General features: G+C 43.7%; 1 protein-coding gene across 7 annotated transcripts in view; it reads left to right on the top strand.

Moving 5' to 3' along the window:
• The window catches only part of AUTS2 (activator of transcription and developmental regulator AUTS2), a 753,203-nt gene that overhangs the window by 476,201 nt on the left and 257,643 nt on the right, over window positions 1-19,359 (top strand). The window lies entirely within an intron of this gene.

Below are 19,359 nucleotides of genomic sequence, written 5' to 3' on the forward strand. Positions count from 1 at the left end.
GCCATGCAAGCAAAACACAGGAGCAGATGTGCTTCCAGCTTAGGTCTCCAAGAGGTCATAGCACTAAGAAATCTCAGGGCCAGATCTTCCATTAGCACAGATAAAGCACCATTCATTTTAATGAGCGGTCCCAATTTGCAGGAGCCAGGATGCATTTGGGAAAGGTGGGTGCATCCCTATTCACAAAGTTGGAAACAGATGTCGGTGCTGGGTAGCAAAGAGGGGAGAGAAGCTCGTTGGCCTTTGCTTTGCTGCTCACCTCTTCTGGGGAGGGTTATGTTCACAGCTGTACTCATTATGCTGTAAAAGTAGAGTATGGTATATAGTCATATATATATGACTATATATATATAGTTAGCTTTATAGTGTGCGTGTATATGTATGTAGTCATCATCTGATTTGAGGCATGTAGATTTTCACTGCATTCTCTCTGCATGCTGACCACTTGAAGAGTGCAGATTAGGAAACTTTGGGGGTTTGAAGTTTTTCCTTTTACCAGAAGACAAACATGTTCTTTAAACTAGCCTTTTTAGGGTGCTATTTAAGGAAAGAGGTATAAATCTATATGGGTTTCAAAAATAAAAGTCAAAATAGTATAGAATAATAGAATCCCAGACTGTTTTGGGTTGAAGGGACCTTAAAGCTCATCCAGCTCCAACCGCCTGCCACAGGCAGGGACACCTTCCACTAGAGCAGGTTGCTCCAAGCCCCTGTGTCCAACCTGGCCTTGAACACTGCCAGGGATGGGGCAGCCACAGCTTCTCTGGGCACCCTGTGCCAGCGCCTCAGCACCCTCACAGGGAAGAGCTTCTGCCTAAGAGCTCATCTCAATCTCCCCTCTGGCAGGTTAAAGCCATTCCCCTTGTCCTGTCCCTACAGGCCCTTGTCCAAAGCCCCTCTCCAGGTTTCCTGGAGCCCCTTTAGGCACTGGAGCTGCTCTAAGGTCTCCCCTTCAGGAGCCTTCTCTTCTCCAGGCTGCCCCAGCCCAGCTCTCTCAGCCTGGCCCCAGAGCAGAGCTGCTCCAGCCCTCGCAGCATCTCCGTGGCCTCCTCTGGACTCGCTCCAACAGCTCCACATTCCTCTTGGGTTGTTGTCCCAGAGCTTGCTTACTTGAAGCAAAGTACAATGACAAGTGGTTGAGGTTTAGCAGCATGTAGTACCTATTCGAAACGCTGGGTGACAGACTATAGGAAACAGCACTCAAGCGCCCGAGTGACATTCTTATACAACAAAAGACAAGCACTTGGCAGCATCTTCACTGTAACATGTCTCTGTATGCACTGATACTTAAGCAAACAGTTCAGTTAACCGTGGTCGCCCCTCATCTGCTGGAGCACTGTTCGTTTTGTTTCCTGTTTAGTTAATCTCAAGGTTTTCTTCCAAGCTCCCAGAGCAATTAGGCAGACTATCAAAACATTTGGCTTTAAAGCAAATCAAAGAATGTGAAGTGGCTTTTCGTGCTAATTGTTGTTTGTAGGTCAGGCAGGTTTTTGCTGGGTTTTGTGAGTTTTGAGATGTGTTTGAAATCACCAGCTAAGGCTGAAGGCAGCATCTATCAGAAACTGATGTCTCCCTTTAGGTTCATGTTGGAAACAGCAACCACATTCTTAATCAAACTTAAATTAAACCAAGCCAAGGGAAGCAGCACTCGCTTTGCATTTGCAAGACCTGGATCTTGCGATGAACTTGGGGGTGTAGTCAGATTCTCAGGGGAATGGGCAGAGATTTTGATTCCCTAACAGTGCCTGAAACAGTCAATCCATGGAGCAAGTGGAGGTCAGATGTCAAGACAGGCAGCTGCCGAGAGACAAGGGAGAGAAATAATAGGAGGGAAGGAAAAAAACCGCACCATCAAAGTGAGCTGATTCACCATGTGAAGTTAAGTGAACTACATTACAACAGACATACTGTCTGGAGGAACTAATTGCTCATGTGGTTAGGTAAGTCAGGTCTACCTGAGACCTTCTTGACTCTGGAAGCTATTAAATAGAACAGAACTTGCTAAAAGCAGAGAACTTCAAAACCAGGAGCTTTACTTTGAGATAACTTTTTATTTTCTCCATCCTTTCTCTCCGCTCCTTCCTTAAAGGAGACATTACTGATTTAGAGCAGATTTCAACAGCTTTTTGGCAATCCAGAAGACTGTTCTGTAGTCTCAAGTGATTATTGTGGAAGCCCTGCAGATAATTTCCTAAAAAGTCCAGAACCACAGAAATTTCTTAGTGTATTAAGAAAGACAACGATCTGTGTGTTGTGCAAGCTCTGAATCTGCTCCATAAAGCATTTTCTTTGTCATTAACACAGACATGACTCATTTCTTGTAATACAACATTTGACATTTATGTTGGTGACAATTAAAACCGGGTGAAGCAGTTCTGGCAGAAACAGCCGGCTTGGAAGTGTGCAGTGAGCAGAGTGTAGTTCTCTTTTAGTGTTCAGAATAAAAGAGTCAGGGTAGCTTTGGAATGAGTTGGGGAATGGGACAAAACATTGTTCGTCCATACATGTGCTTTGACTCCAATTGGAAATGGATGTCATACACCTATTAAATTCTTCCTAAATAAAAAAACTCAAGTCATACAGTTGGGTGGGATTTTGAAAGCACAGCATTTGTCATCATAGAATCATGGAGTAGTTAGGGTTGGAAAGGACCTTAAGATCACCTAGTTCCAACCTTCCTGCCATGGGCAGGGACACCTCGCACTAAACCATGTGGCCTAAGGCTCTGTCCAACCTGGCCTTGAACACCGCCAGGGATGGAGCATTCACAACTTCCTTGGACAACCCATTCCAGTGCCTCACCAACCTCACAGTAAAGAACTTCTTCCTTACATCTAATCTAAACTTCCCCTGTTTAAGTTTGAACCCATTACCCCTTGTCCTATCACTACAGTCCCTGGTGAAGAGTCCCTCCCCAGCATCCTTATAGGCCCCCTTCAGACACTGGAAGCTGCTATGAGGTCTCCACGCAGCTTCTCTTCTCCAGGCTGAACAGCCCCAACTTTCTCAGCCTGTCTTCATACGGGAGGTGCTCCAGCCCCTGATCATCCTCGTGGCCTCCTCTGGACTCGCTCCAACAGCTCCATGTCCTTTTTATGTTGAGGACACCAGAACTGTACGCAGTACTCCAAGTGGGGTCTCACCAGAGCACTCTACTCAGAGGGGCAGGATCACCTCCTTCGACCTGCTGGTCACGCTTCTTTTGATGCAGCCCAGGATACGGTTGGTCATTTAAACTCATCTGCCTGAATATATAAACCTAAGAACTAAACTTTCAGCATCCATGTCTGACTGGAGTTGCTATGATATAGCCAGAATTAGTATTCTTAGGCCATTTCTACTTATTCTGTAACACAGTAATGCTAAAGGCTCTTGTGAGTTGCTGTTTGTTGGAATTTTTTGGTCCAAAGATAAGCTAGTAGGAATATCAGAATGAGACAAAATAATACAGTAAAACGGAGCCCATCAGAGGCTTGAGGAAATACCTCAGCATCAGACAACTGGTGTGGATTAAGTTGGATTTCTGGCCAGATTTTTATGTGTAGCCTGAGAATGAAAATTCCAGTCAACTCTCCCACACCCATTTTTGCTCTTTGACCTGAGGAAAGCTTTTTGTTTCTCTGAGGTCAATGAGTGTATCACTGTTATGCCCAGTTCCTTTCAAAGGGGAGAATACGTTAAGGGGCATTTTGCTGTGATTTCAAGGGGAAGATAACTGACATGAGGATTTTGGAGTTAATTCTCATTCCTTACATTAATGGTAGGTTGTTTTTTGGACAAAGTTTTCCAGGAAGTGGCAACTTCTTAATTTTAATAATCTCCATTTACTCATGTAAGGGATGTTTCCTGTGAGTGCGCAGAAATGTAGAAAGCAGCATCTTAAAGTAAGTATCTGAAAAGAGTGAAAAACTTTTCTAATACATGTCTCTGGGTCAGTCAGGCATCCTAGGAATGTGAGAGTACATAGAGTTTATTTCCCTTTCAGCTCAGAGAACAGTATTTTTCCTACTGTGCAGACTTTGAACAGTGAAATTGAGTTTACAGGCAAAAATAATAAATACATTTAAAAGTTTCTTGGTTTTGAGTACATGGAGGCTCTGGAGGTTACGGAAACTTTGTTGAACAATTGTAAACTGAACTGAATCCAAGATCTGGGCTAGTCACCAGTACAGCGGTGACTGTAAGAAGGAAAGAAAAATAAACTAGAGTTTCAATGTGCCAAAGCCCCTCACTGAATAAGGAAGATAGAAGTCAAGGGCTTTAGGTTTCTCCTAGAAAACACAATGTGTGATTTCCTTTTAGCATTGCACATCTCTAGGTGCAGGTTGAGTGGATGATTTGCTAGTTGTTCACTCTGTAAATAGTCCTTTTATTGAAGTGATCAAGTTCTCTTGACATGAAATGGAGAGACAAAAAAGATACCACAGGATGGGTTTTCATAGTGCAAGTAAATATCTCTTGTGTGAATTTTTATCCCCGCTACCTAACCTTGACAGCACATTGAAATTGTTAAGGTTAGCTTTTACTGAAGCACTGCACTTGTCTCAAAGCAGGATTAACATTCTGGATTTTCTGTCTGTCTTTATTAGTAAGGTAGTGAATTGATGTCCAGTTTAGATATCCAATCAATATAATAATTCAGCCATTAAAGCTAAGGTATTTTTATATCTTAGACTGTGACCTGCTCATAAAGACTGAGAGGAAATAGGACAGGTAATTCTGTGATATGAATTAAAGAGTTAAACCTGAAATCTTGAGGCATGTATATAATCCATATGGACCATGCCCCACCAAAATGGAAAGAAAACAGAACAAAAGAAAAGGAAGCTAACAGATTGTCGTCAAAAAAACAGGCAGAGGAACTCGTAGTCAGTCATGGGATCTTTAACATTCAAATAGAGCAGGCAGAGCTCTGGGGTTTTTCTATAATGAGAGAACATTCAGGAAATAGATTTTGTTGTTGTTCTTTTTGATTCATCAAGAAATTCTGGTGCAGGTAGAGCTGGGATGAAGAAATGTCCTGAAGCACTGGGGAATTTAGGTGTTTCCAGGTCTGGTATCCTCAGAATCAGCAAAAGAACTTGATGGGGTTATTCCCTTTATTCCTTCAGTGCATGAGCAGCCTTTCACCAGCAGGTGCTCAATGGTGCTGTGTATTCTTAATTATTGATCTTACCATTGAAGTAATAAGGATGTGGAAGCGGGCACTATTACCTAGTAATTGACCATATTGAAGGGTTGACAAGATGCTGAGAGTATTTAACATATAGATAAGATCAATTATAAGGTAGTGTTTCTACTGTAATGAGCTGGCGTAAGTAGGAAACTTGCTCTGAAGGTATTTATCAGGCAGGAACGCTGGGACAGAACCATGCCAGTTTTTCTGTGGATAGATGTAGAATAAATGTCAGTTCACAGGGACTGGATATCTAAATAAGGTGGAAATGCTGGGACTGATACAATTCCCACAAGTGATGTAAAATAATGAGCTGAAAAGAGAGTGAACGGAGAAAATACAAGTTCCTGGTTCTAAAGCATTCGTAGCTTTTGTGATGAAGTTACCTCTCAGAAGCTAATAATTTTTCTGTAGAGGAAAGTGAAAGAAGAGTATCTCTTCATCAGAAGGCTGATAAGAAGGGTACCAAGCTCCTAAGAAAGGAAAGGAAAAATCCTCATTCAAATAAGCAACTGTGCAAGTAATGTGTAGCTTCAACCAGGAGTACTTCTGAGTGCTGGAACCTTTTGCGAGAGCGCTGCTGGTTTCATGAGAGCACGTGAGGCGTGTGGTTGTTACTGCAGTGAGAACTTCCATTGTCTGCATTGAGGGTCTTGAGTTTCAGATTCTCTCATCCAGGATCAAGAAGAACTGGAGATGACAGATATGATCAGCACTGTCACCCACAGGAATGGAGGTGAATTAGGGAAAGCAAGGAAGATCAATAGAAAAACTCAAATTCAGGTATACAGTGTTTGCAGGGAACTGTCATTTTTGGATGCTGCCTCCAAATTCCCTTCATTTTCTCAGTGCCTTTCAGAAAGAAAAGCTACTAAGTGATTGCTGATAGAAATAAAGCCCTGCTTCCTGGGCCTGAAATGAAAATACCTCCAGCTGCCTGACCAGCAAAGAATTTACAATCATGGCATGACTTGAATCAGTAAAACCAAATCCTGTTAGGGGGTTCTATTTCTGTCTCGCATACACATTCTACAAATGAGGATTTGGGAGTGTTCAAAGGTTGTTCCCTATGTTTTGTTTTATTTTCCTTTGAAAAGTGGTTTCACAGTCTCTTCAAAGTGATTTAATTCATAGCAAGTTATCATATGCAACTTTTAAGATGTGAGAATTGGGGGATAAAAAACATATTAAGGCAATGTATTTTCATGAGTTTATATATAAAAGTTACAGTGTTTTGCTTATATTGGTTTTCTTCTTGTAATATATGAACCACAAAATGGCTCTTGCTTTGGTTCTCATTTCCCATTTTATACAGAACATTTGGAACAAAACTACTCTGCCATCCTTGGTTAGCACTCACAGGCATGAAGACAGCTTCTGAGCTGAGTGATCTATTCTTTGTTGAAGCTCATCTGTTGCTTTACTTCAGGTCCTGAGTAGAGAGATGCACATGGTTGTAAACTCCAAACTCAGGTTCTCCCTGCTCTTCCCCACAAGCTGGGCATCACTGTTTGCCCCCTCCGTAGCTGTGGATAGAGCTGTTTGGGGAGTCTGAGTTGTTTCATCTTGGAGGAAATACATTGTTTAAAACTCTGTTTCAGGTTAAGAATGGGATATAAAAATGTAATACTATTCCCCCCCCCCCCCCCCGAAATGGAAAACTTTGAATGCTCAAACTGGCAGTCTCCAGGCAGGAAGCTACAGTGTCTTTGGCTGGAACAGAACACTGGCTATTCTAAAAAAATCTCCTTTTTCTCTTCCTTCACCACCCTATCAGACAGCAGGACAATATCACTGCACTGGCTCTTTGCCTGTGGCCACCTTCCTTTGGGTGGCCTCGTTCACCTTGGGTTACTGTTGTGAGGGAAGGGAACGTAGACGTGGCCTCCATCCTGCTACCTCCTGTTTCATAAGCCCTGCAGATGTGGTTGGGGAGGATCCTAAGCTGAATCTACTGTCCCCACTATGTGCAAGCCCTTTTTCACTGCAGGAAGTATGTCCTTTATGCTCTCCCACAGGAGTCTGACTGTAATTAGACTGCAATTTAGGATGCCTTGAGAATGCCAGATCAAATCGGTGTGGTGGGCTGGATGTTGTCAGTGCAGTGACTGGTGAGATTAGTTGAGTTTCTGGTGGGTGCAGAAGAACCTTTCACAGATTTCACCATTCTTAAAAAGAGGAGAGAAAGACAAAGCAGGTAACAGCAATGGTTATTTCTCTCTTTCCGCATTCAGTCTATTTTTACGGATAAGTCATGCCACCATTATCCCTGTCGTACAGCTAAGGGGAATGGCTTGTTTCTGGTGGGTCATCGATCAAGTAGCATGGGTAAGAATGAAATCAAGGTGTTCCTGATTCCTTGTTCAGGATTTTAGCTAGGTGTGCCTTAAACTTCCCTTATTAAATGCTGATTTTGTGTCCATAATGCTTTCATTTTTTGAGGTTTTCCCCGATGTTTCTGACTGCGAGTTCACATCTGACTTCATGGTGCTCCTGTAATTAACCCATGAAGATTAAAATTAGTGTCATTATCACTGGAGAAGCTAATTGGTGCCTGGCTTATTCTACAGACCAGCAGAAAGCAATTCAGGCAGATGTCCAGTCTTGCCACACTGATGCATTCACTGGGGAATCCTGAATGTCTTTATTGGAAGGGGTTTCTTTTTCTGTTAGCAATCGAATATCCTGTATTCTCATTTTTGTGAGAAATCAGTGGCTTCATTTAAGTAATACAATCCGTCACTCGAATTGCTGTCATTGAGTTGTAAAATTTCAGTAACTGGTGTCTCCAGGAGGGGAAGGCCCCTTTGCCCCTGTTCCACTGTGCAAACCTAACCCGAACCTGTTAGTAACTCACACACCGAATGCCTGTACAGCACCGTGAGACCCCGGGGATTAATCTGCTGGATGTAGACTGGTTTGTCCTCTGAGAAACACTGCGTTTAAAAGAGAAAAAACCAGGAGAATAAAGAAAGGAAAAGCGCCTGCTGATGAAAGTAGCTGTCAAATTAGCAGGTCTAGAAGTTGTGTGTATTGTTATGTGCTGCTCAAGTTCACACCAGAGTGACCCAACCCCATCCGTCTTTCTCAGTTTACATTTTAATTGGCTTGTAGTTAAGTTTTTTAAACACTGTGAGACTGCTGACATACACTGTAATATCATGTGAATAATTTATAGGATCTGCTCGAGAGGAGCGGGGGGGGGCTGCCTCTTTTTTTTTGTGATAATTGGATAAAAGAAGAGAGGGAAGTGGAGGGGGAAGAGCGAAGGAGAGGAGCAGCAACAGCCCTGCAGAGTGTCGCTTGCTGGGTGTTAAATGTTGTTGCTGGTGCATCTGACTGCGTTTGGGATTTCACGGGGGGTTCTACAATGCAATCTTATTAATAACTCTTCTGTCAGGAGAGCACCCAATTAAATTGAATTGGGTTTATGGTTCCCTTTACGTTTCTTACAGTGTGTGGATATAAAGCTGCTCCAGCGTGGGGACTGGCTAACAAGGGCTGCGGAGGCTGGGGTTCAGTTGGTCTTGCTCCTTTTCATCTCTCTTACTTAGGACTTGGCTGTTTGCAGATGCAGACCCTGGCCCTCCAGCCCCTCCAGCAGTGTTTTACCTTCCCTTGCCAAGGCTGAAAGGGGCAGACAGGTTCCCAGAAAGATCTCCCAGCCTGTTTGGAGACTTGCCCTTATAAACAGGGAGTGCTGGTCGTGTAATTAAGACTTAAGGGAGCATCCTATTGCTCTCTCAGGGAGCTCAAAGTTTGCTAGGGCATCTTGAATGCAACAGGAAAACATTCTGCTAAGGTTTTATAAACTGCCAAGAGCTGCTATTTAGAGAGAAAATAAAGTATTCTGTCAGCTAGCTTCTGCTTCAGTGACCGGGTTTATAGAGAGCACAGTCAGTTGTTGATGTCTTGGGAGCATACGAGAAAGAAACAAAAGTTCAGCCCTGGTTCCCTCCCTGCTCCTCCTCCTGCTCACAGGGCAGGATTTATTGCTGGGATTTTCAAGTCAGTTATTTCCCTGTCCCCCGCCTCCTGCACACATGGGCTGTGGTGCTCTGTCTCGCTGCCAAAGGTGAAATTTAGATTCTGACCATCTCCTGCTGCAGGTTGGTTGCAAGAAATACACAGTTTAGCTTTCCCCGAGGTGGAGCAGAGCATGGGGCAGGGTTATATTTACTGACTTGGATGGAAACCTGGTGTCGGAACTTAGCCCTTGGTGTTTGATGTCATTCTACTTTGATTTAATCTCCAGAGATCATTTTAGCTCTCCAAATGTGACTTGAACACAGCATGTGATCTGGAGAGTTATTGTGTATATATTCCAGTTATTGATACTATAGTTAGAACAGATTTAAACTGTTGAGATACTGGTGAAATGGATTTTGACCCAGAGGTGAAAGAAGTACTTGTCATTTTAAATGTGCAGCCATTGTCCTTATGTGAAATGTAATGAAGACGCACACTTTGGTAGCTCTTAGCTTCTGATAACTGCCAAAAATCTTGGAGAACAAGGCTTGTACATGGAATTCCGCTTGTTTTCACACTGGACTTTCATTTTTTTCCCTCAGTAATTTGCTTTAGCATTTGCACAACGCATCGCTTTCTTGTGTTCTGCTTGTTTGAAATGTCTTTTATCTACTCTGCAAGATAAAAACCCTGCTCATACAAAAGCTTTGTGTTGGATGGTGCACCTGGCTATGGAGATCAGAGATTCGGGGGATCTCAACGTGTTCATCATACCTGGAATGCATCTATTGTTTTAGAAGCGAAGGCAGCAGTGCTTAGGCAAAGTTGCGTAATTCAGTGCTCAGGAAAGCCAGATGCACAAGTTCAGTGACCACAATGCTCCTGCCTGCAAATCCGAGGGAAAAGATCCAAGGAACAAAAGCCTAAATCCATAGAGATGTACCATTTCAGGGCTGTGAGCTTTACCTTGATAAGAATGCCCAAAGCCTTAACCCTCCTTCTTAACACGTCCTGCGGTGCCTGGGTTTTACAGCATATGCTGTGTGACACCCGCATTAATCTGAGAGCCCCACAGTACCAAAGCACAGCAGGACGAGTTCAGGACAGGCTGTTGGCCTTAACTTTCATTTTCCTGCTTTTGTTGCTGTGTGTCATGGATAAAGGTGACCTGCAAGGGAGGAGGAGGGGGGGGGAAGCAGTCTGCTTGTGTCCCATTTGCTTCGTTAGGCTGTACAAAACGTTTTGAAAGGTTGGTTGTTTAGTTCTCGCCTTTTTTTTATTCCTTTCAGAAATACCAGATCCAGACTTCTCTGGTTTTCCTGGGAGACATAGGAGAAAACTGGAGAGCTCTTGGGATTGGAAGTCTAAAGCTCAGGCAGTTGAAAAGGGAAGAGGATTGTAGTTAGAGCATTTTTAACCTCTCTGTTCTTTGTTTCTGTTTGTTAGTACCAGCTCAGCACCACTCCTGCTTGACGTCTTGCACATCCTGCTTCTCTGGTTAAGATGTGAAGATCTCTCATTCCCACTCTGATCCTCCAGAGAACTCCAACAAATACACATTTTAAACAAACACCCTCCTCAGCCCCTACATATATGTGTGAGCTCTCGGATACACACAAGACATCTCTCTTTATTGTTCGTTGCCCCCATTTTGTGTCTACCCTTAAATTTCTTGAGGGCACTCCCCTTAAACTCCATTTATCTTATTTTCCCTAAAAGAAAAATCAGAAAATAACATCTACTTACTTCAAAGAGAAAGTGCAATTCTATTTCTTTCATACATTATATATTTCATATATATATATAATCATATGCATATATTGCAGCAGGATGGTCTGAGGAATTTTAGTTCATGTAAAAACTGTTTCTTCTAATTATTTTTTTTTTTTAGGGAAGAGCTAGTTTTGTGCTATTTATTTTTCTTACAGTTGTTTCCTTCATGGGGTTTAAACCCTGAAGTTTAATACGGATTAAATAATAGGAAGAGGAACTAATAATTGATCTTAATCATCTCCTTGGTGCTGCTGAAGTCTCCTCCTATTAGTTGGAGGCATTACAAGAGCTCTTGTAGAATGAAGGGGACAAGCCCATGTATTCATAATCTGTAGAGTCTTGGCACGTGTGACAGTACCATGGGGATGCTCACTTTAAATCCCTGAACATGCTCCTCTTACAAGTAGGGACTTCAAGAAATCCAGTTAAATCAACTGAGAAGCCTTTCTGTGTCTGTCAGTGTTTGGAGAGGTCACAGCAGATATTTCCATCCTGGAAAATGGAAAAGCTTTGTCATTTTCCATAACCATAGCTAGGTTGTGGTTAATAATCAGATCCTCTGATTTTTTTTAAGGTTGTCTGTTGAGGGACTTGTAAAGGCAGATGAAGACTTGACCAGTTGAATGCATTCTGCATTAAAGATGCTTGAACTGTGGAATTTATGAAGCTTGGCTACATCTTTATCCATGCCTAGTATGATGACACTGTCAGTAATTTCTTTCCTGAAATACACAGATGGGTCTGAGTATAACATAAACCCCCAGTCTCATAGCTGCTCTGGCTCCTTTTGTGTATCTAGACTTGCTTCTTGTTTGACATCAGGAGGTGCAGGTGTTTGTGGTGCAATTTCATGGTCTCATGATTTACAGCATGGCTGGAGAATAGGAGTCGTGCTCCAAGACATTTACAGGGTTTCAAAGTTTGTGTTTGTTTCTCTTCCTGTTGCTCCTCCAGACAAAATCTTCTATGTGAAAATGAGATTGCATTGAAATACCTGTTTCTAAACCAGAGGTGGCTCTTCATGTGTAGGTCTGGGTTTGTGTGAGCGGCACCAGTGGTGTGTGTGGCAGGGGGCAGGCATTGGTCCTTGCTCTGCTCTGATCACAAACTGCCTCATATGATGAAGGGATTTGAATCAAATCAGATAAGTCCTTGGAATCACATTTGAGTGGGTAAAAAATTGACTGTTTCCTGAGCAACCTGGAGATGATCCCTGCTGGAACTGAAATAGGAAAACAGCTTGTGAGGCCCTCCCGTGTCCATCCCAGGAAACAGCCAGCATTAGCTGTCTGTCACTACTGACAGCCTTCCAAACCAGTAAAACCATTACAGGACAAGCAAAACTCTGGGTTTGGGGTTTTTTTCTCCTCCAGAGCTTCTCAACATTTTTCTCAACCATGTTATGATTCTTCTGTGGAAAAAATGCTTACTGTGACATAGCAACACAATTTGGCAAATACAGAGTTGACAAAAATCACTGTAACCGTGTTTCTAGATAGAGTTTCTCCAATGAACACAGGTTTTTATCTGAGGGCTTTGGCTCTGGACAAATACTGACCACCTGAACTGCCAGATCTCGGTGGGAAGTGCACATGTTGTCTGCCCCACAAAGACATTTGTCAGTCAGAAGCACCACCGGCCTAATCTGTCTTGTGACATGGCTAGTTTATACCCATCCTTATGTCATTCATGACATCATGGTGTTAATATATCAGCAGCAAACCTGTATGCTTTGTCTCATGGCAGGGTGTAGGTTACAGAAGTCTCAAGCTAATGTTTTCCCCTCTCCCTTTTCTGTTCACGGTTCTGCTGGGAAATGTACCAGAAGTGTTTTCTTGGAGAGCAGCAGGATAAGGGAACCACTCAAGTTATTCTGGCAAAACAGAACAGCTGCTACAAGTCACTGTGAACACCAGTTGCGTGAATTCATGGCAGGAGAAAGCGGATGTTAAACCTCCCAAGGCTGGGCCTTTCCTCCCAGACGGACACCTTCCTACTCGATTCCATCTTGGTCTTCCTGTCTCCTCCAAGAACGCCTCTTTGAGAGCTGCTGTTCCTGGGTGGTATCAGGAGGTGGTTTAATGGTAAACCAAAACACACACAGCCTGCCTCCCAGTTACGGAGCTCGTACAGTATTTCTGTGCTGCTTGTGACTGCTGCGAGGGATTTTATGTCTTTGCCGTGGGAGTGTCAGGACAGTTTTAATACCATCAGTTACTTTCAGCTCTGGGCTTGATCATTTAGAATAGGATTTTTAAGTGACTAATACTAGGTGCCTTTCTGTATTAGCAGCATTTTCTTTCTCTGGCCTTTTCAACACAAGTGTCAAATCCTGTTCTACCCAGCTGTTGGCCAAGTTTGGATGCTCTGGGACTTGGGACAAACACACACATGTTTAGATGCTTTTCCCAAATATCATCCAAGTCTCTCAGGCCTGACAGATGGTTTGGCAGGACTAATTACACTTCCTGGTTTTGTCACAGATTAGCAGTGTCCATAAGTCTTTAACATGTGAGGGCTGTTTGGGAGCCGGCGGGGAGTAAGCTCATTTCATTTTACAGCGCACTAACCAAGGGGCTCCAGAGGAGAAACGGTCAGAATTGCTTTTGTTCGTGTCACTTAAAGAGCCCAAACCTTACAATCAGAGGATAGTCCATCCAGCTCAGTGTGAAGCCAGGTTGTTCCAGGAGAGCTTTTATGGCTGTTCTCCATGTTGTATCACCTCCCTGGGTCATGTATTCTGCCTTTGTTGTGGCTGATGGTTTAAGATGTCTCAAATGGTTTCTGTGTGTCAGTGGATGGCAGCTATTAACAAGTTGTCTTTGAAAATCTCTACTTACATGAATAATGAGAATATCCACACTTGTACTAAGTAGGACGTACTTATATGTGTACTCTTCAACTGTAAAGTACTGGGAACAAAAAAACGCATCCAGGCTCTGTAAAGCTTCTTGCTGCTAAGGTAATAAAATGCCATCTGCATTGGGCATAAGAAATTGGACTAAGCAGGCTGTTACCACGTACGGATCTCTGATGCGGTTCCCTTGTGTACGTGTTCATTGCTCTGCTGCTGTCACAACATTTTCAGACATTCTATGTAGATATGTAAGCAAATGAATAAAACTGGAAACAGGAATTTTAAATGTTTGAATATCAAAGCCCAGAAACATTTAAAATCCTAGAATCCTAGAATGGTTTGTGTAGGAAGGATCCTTACATCCAGTTCCAACCCCCTGCCACGGGCAGGGACACCTTCCACTAGACCAGGTTGCTCCAAGCCCTGCCCAACCTGGCCTTCTGGCCACCTTCTGTTATCGAATTCTGATAGTATTTTTCTTGAATCAAGAGTGTCCCACTGTATAAATCATACCAGGAAGAATAGCTATAGGAGTAGAATCTATTGTCCATATTTCATGGCCACCCTTGCATGAAACTCCCTTTTTTACATGAAGAAATATCCACAACTGTTTATTACTTTGGGTTAATTTTATAGTATAACTTAATGTAGCCAGAAATTAGAGAAAGTTTAGAAGAGTCTCTTTAATAGGAAATTTGACACAGCAAAAGCCTGCTGCTGTGGGGATGAATCTCAGTAATTGTTTTGTTGTATTACAATACACAACGTGCAGTTTTGAAGCAGTGAAGCCTTGCTCCAAGTGAATTTGGTGTGAGAGGAAAAACTAATTTAACACTATTTCTTCATAGCGGCGTAGTGGTAAAAAAAGCCCCAAATTCTACTGCTCTTTGAAAGCATTATTTTGAGTGAAGCAGGAGGGTTGCGTGAATTTAGTCTATTAATTATGCTGTTTAATGTGACCTGCAGAGAGCTTGCTCACCAGATGGGATGGAGCTCATCCTTTTCCATTTGTTATGTGTGTTGAGAGTTGGGAACCACTTTTCTTCTCCGAGGTATCACGGCACAGGCCTTAGGCGCAGGCAGTGGTAATGCATGAATGAGCAAGAAACTCATCTGCATTCAACCTGCTGGTATTTCCAGAGGCACCATCAGAACAACACCACCTCCCCTTCTCAAAAAGGGATGTGTCCTGTTTCCTTGCCCTGCTAATTCTTGTCTGTGATGAGAAAACCACAGGTGGTACAGAGTGATCATGTCGATCAATTCAGGAAGAGATCAGTGTCGCCGTGTGAGCTCTTGTGGCAGGCAGAGAGCAACCTCCCATGCGTTAGCCTGAGCTGTGGTCCCCACCAGCGTTCAGGAGAGCCTCCTGCTGTCCTTGCAAATAAATAAATATGGATATTTCCATCTTCTGTCTCTCTCCTTGGCTTGCAACAGGAGCTCATGTATCAAGCGTCAACAAGCCAATTGTGGTAATGATGTATGTGATTAGCAGCCTGCGATTCTTTCCCTTCTTTCTTTGTTTTAGCAATTTTTATGTGTAAATACGTAAAAGGAAGGGAGGCTCTTGTCACAGCAAGTGGAAGGGGGGGGTCCTGTTCCATGGCACATCCCACCCCACCCCGTACAGGAGCACGTGCGTGTGCATCGCTGCCCTGCCATGTGCTGGGTGGGAGGAGGCTCCTCCGAGCCGAGCGGCGCACAGCACTGCCTGAGGGATTGGGAACATATTGCTTGGCAGGTGGGGCCCGCTCGCACGCGTTCAGTGTTATTTCAGCACTGACAGCAAAAATACATCACACAGGGCCGTGGTGCCAGCGTGCTCCAGGGTAACCTGATCAAAAGGACTGCAGCCTAGAAGCAGAGCGCTCGGCCTTAGTGTGATGTTTTGACCCAGAAACTGGTCCATGGGAGGTCAGGGCAGTGCCTTGCTGTCCAAAGGGACTGAGCATTCTCTGTGTGGGTCTTCTTGGAAGCTGCTTTGAGGATGAGCCCCAGTGATGCTTTCCCTTCCAGCCCACTGGCTTGTTTTCCTCTTCACAAGGCATGGCAAATCAGAGCTAGCCATGAAACCCCTCATATTTTTGGTCCTCTGCAAATGCAAGCTTGTGGATTTTCAGTTATTTTATCTACTGTTTATTAGAAGCTTACATGGTTTGTCTGCTGGCTGGTGAGGTATATATAGCCTTCATATAGGAAATATTGTGGTCCAGATGTGCCAAGTCTTAGTATGAAAATGGAGAGTTCCATAACTACTTGTTACTGCATTCAGAAGGTTTTCCTTTGGTCAAGGAGGTATTTATGGTGCTGTCTACTTTGTTTCAGCTGAAGTACGGGTAGGTTTCTTTTCCCTTACTAATTACAATCATTGTAGGTTTGGTTTTGTTTAATTTTAAAACCTGAGCTAAGTAGCAGGTTGGAGCCTGATCACAGTTCCACATGGCTTGCACTTCATTATCCAGCTTCTTCACAAGCCATCAAGAGAAAGGGGAGTCAGCAGGAAAGGAACAGAGAAGTAATAGATGCCGTAGTTTGCCAAGCATCCTGCAAATTAACTTCCTTTTGAATGTGGAGATTTCTAAAGGAAAAGGTTGCAAAGTTAAAGAACCTGCCCAGGTTTGTAGGTGCTCTGCATTCCCCATTCTGACTGTGTTTAACTGAGTGAGTAAGTGGAGAACTAATATCCTACTTGAAAAAGAAGAGAAGCTGGGGAAAAATAAGAGGAGCATCTGGAGGCTCTCAGGATATACAATGACCCAGCATTCCCAGGTAGCACTGCTGTGCAAGAGTGATGTTAGTCTGGCCAAAGCAACAAGACTCACTGTAGGGCTGGAGAAATTCAGACATGGAAAGGTCCTTAAAAGAGGTAGGAACGAGTGAGAACGATTTTCTACCACCATACAATCTACAGATTAATTCCCAGCAGAGTCTTTCTAAGACTTAGTTCCTCAGTACATTGATTTCTTTATCTACAATGTATTAGAGGTAGCAGCTCGCAGTAGAAGTCAGTTTGGGCAAATGCTTTTATGTACAACACACAGTGCAAACCAACAGTGACTGTTTGATAGTTCATTTTGTGCTGTGTGGGTACCACCAGGTTGGCAGTCAGATGGAGCACCTGAGAATATTCAAGTGCTCAATGAGAAGGGGAAAACTTATCTTTAAATCTGTCCAGAGGCATTATTCTTGTGTTGAGATTTACATGGGTAAATCCCTCATGAGGAAAGATTGAGAAACATCTCTGCATTCTGTTTTGGTGTTTGGAATTGGCAACCAAGCGAGAATTAAATAATGGGAAAAGCTCCAGATGCCTCAGCCAACATGTGGAGAACTTCCTGTGGTCGCTTCGAGAGTCTGTTTGATTTCATTGACGTAAGTAAGCCGAGTAGATGAAGCCGTGGTAACTCTCCGAGATGGATGAAACACGTCAGGGCACAGGCAGACAGATTTTTTTGTCATCCTCAAGCCTAATTCTAAGCTTGTGGTTACCTCAGGAGTCTGACATTTCCTGAAGTCTGTACCGCAGCTCATTTGTGTGTATATGCGTTTGTGTTGCAGAAGCAATTGATTTTGTGAGCAATGGCTTTCTGGAGCCAAGAGACACAACGTGCCATGGTCAGAGCTGGCTCGGGTCTGTTCCAGCCTGAGCACTGCTGTTACAGCCACCTTGTTTGGTTCTCCTGTAACTATGTTTTTCATGTGTTCACCCCTGAAAAGAAACACCATAAGTCAGAGTTTATGTTGCAAGGAAGAGGCAGGTTCCCCCCTGCCCCATGTAACTTGGAGTGAAAGATGTGGTAGGAAGCAGTCCTACACTTCACTGAGGTTTCTCCACACAGGAGCTGGAAGGGCTCAGCAGCAAAGCTTGATGAAGCTGACCTATAAATCCCGCTGATTTCCTCTTCTGAGTCCCCTTGGCAGTGCTGCTGACGTGCTACGGGTGCAGCTGGTACATCCTTGGGAGCCGCAGGTGGCTCCCGCAATATCCCCCCTGTCCCATTTGGCAGCACTCGGAGGATACTGGTTTATTAGCTCACTTCTCACCTGTAAAAACTCCTAGACAAATGCCAGCCTGGCGCTGGAGTGCCTCTGCAGACCCAGGCTCTGCTAGCTGGAGTGCTGTGAGAAGCTTGTCAGAGCTGTCGGCAGCTGTACTGGTAAACTGCGAGTTTGTTTGGTTCTTTGTTTCTGCAGATTCGTAGGCTCGGTGAGGAGCTGTCATTTTGCTTGCAGAATGATACCAATTTAAAAATAGGAAGTCTGCTAAAGTATTAATGATACCAGATGTGGCTGTTAGGTTTTTTTTCGTTACCTGTCATGTACAATAGCGATGAATGTTATTTTCCCAACTGCTGCGCTGAGGCGGGAAGAAAACTGTGAAAGAATCACGATTTCTTCCTTTGTAATATTGGCATAAACTGACTTTCTTCGGGCAGAGGTGGTGAGGTTTTAGTTTTGAAAGAGCATCGCCTAATCAGTGCTGTACAAGCCTGTGGCACCTGATTTTCCTCATATTGCTAACGCAAGCTGTGTTGTGAGCATGGAGAATAATGAACTCCAACTGTCCTACGTGGGCTTGTTTAGTCTGAAGAGAAGGCTCAAGGAAGACCTTATAACCCTTTTAAGTGTTTCATTACCTAAAAGGGACCTACAAGAAATCTCGAGAGGGGATTTTGACAAGGGCCTGTAGGGACCGGACAAGGGGGAATGGCTTTAACCCGCCAGAGGGGACATTGAGATGAGCTCTGAGGCAGAAGTTCTTCCCTGTGAGGGTGCTGAGGCGCTGGCACAGGGTGCCCAGAGAAGCTGTGGCTGCCCCATCCCTGGCAGTGTTCAAGGCCAGGTTGGACACAGGGGCTTGGAGCAACCTGCTCTAGTGGAAGGTGTCCCTGCCCGTGGCAGGGGGTTGGAACTGGATGAGCTTTAAGGTCCCTTCCAACCCAAACGAGTCTGTGATTCTAAGAACACTCATCTCTTCTTCCCTCTGCCCATGCCATGCACACATTAGGTAACTCTGGCTCTGGGGTATATTCCTTCTCTGGCCAAGCAAACAACCTACCCTGTGTTTTACTATTAGCCGGTTGATCATCTGTCTCTGAACAGGCTGAGCTATATCTCTCTTCCCCATACTAGAGTTCCTGATTTACATAAAACTTCTCATAACTTGATTTGTTTTAGATCTCTATCAAATTTAATTGAAAGGGAACAAGGGGTTTGGAAATTACCAGGGCTCGGTGGACTGACAGCCTGTTTGCATAAAACTTGTTTTCATAGAAAGCCAGGCAAAAAATTAAATAAAATCACAAGTCTCAGTAGTGTGATTTGTGCCATGCGGATACATGATGACAGAGACACCAGCTTCCACTTTGTCCCTGAAGGATAGGTGAAAAAATTACCATTTGAGGTTTATAGTATTTCAGAGATGCTTTGTAAGCTGCCTGTGTGACTATACAAAGCAGAAGACTGTGGATAATCAAGCTCTTTGTCCTCTTATGCTCCTGTGTTGCACCCAGCAGTTGTAGGTAGCACCATTTTGACAGTGCTGCAGCATATTACAGTGCTGTGTGATATTGTTCATACAGGA

The sequence above is a fragment of the Strigops habroptila genome (genome assembly GCF_004027225.2).
Source record: "Strigops habroptila isolate Jane chromosome 13 unlocalized genomic scaffold, bStrHab1.2.pri S16, whole genome shotgun sequence".
NCBI classification, from domain to species: domain Eukaryota; kingdom Metazoa; phylum Chordata; class Aves; order Psittaciformes; family Psittacidae; genus Strigops; species Strigops habroptila.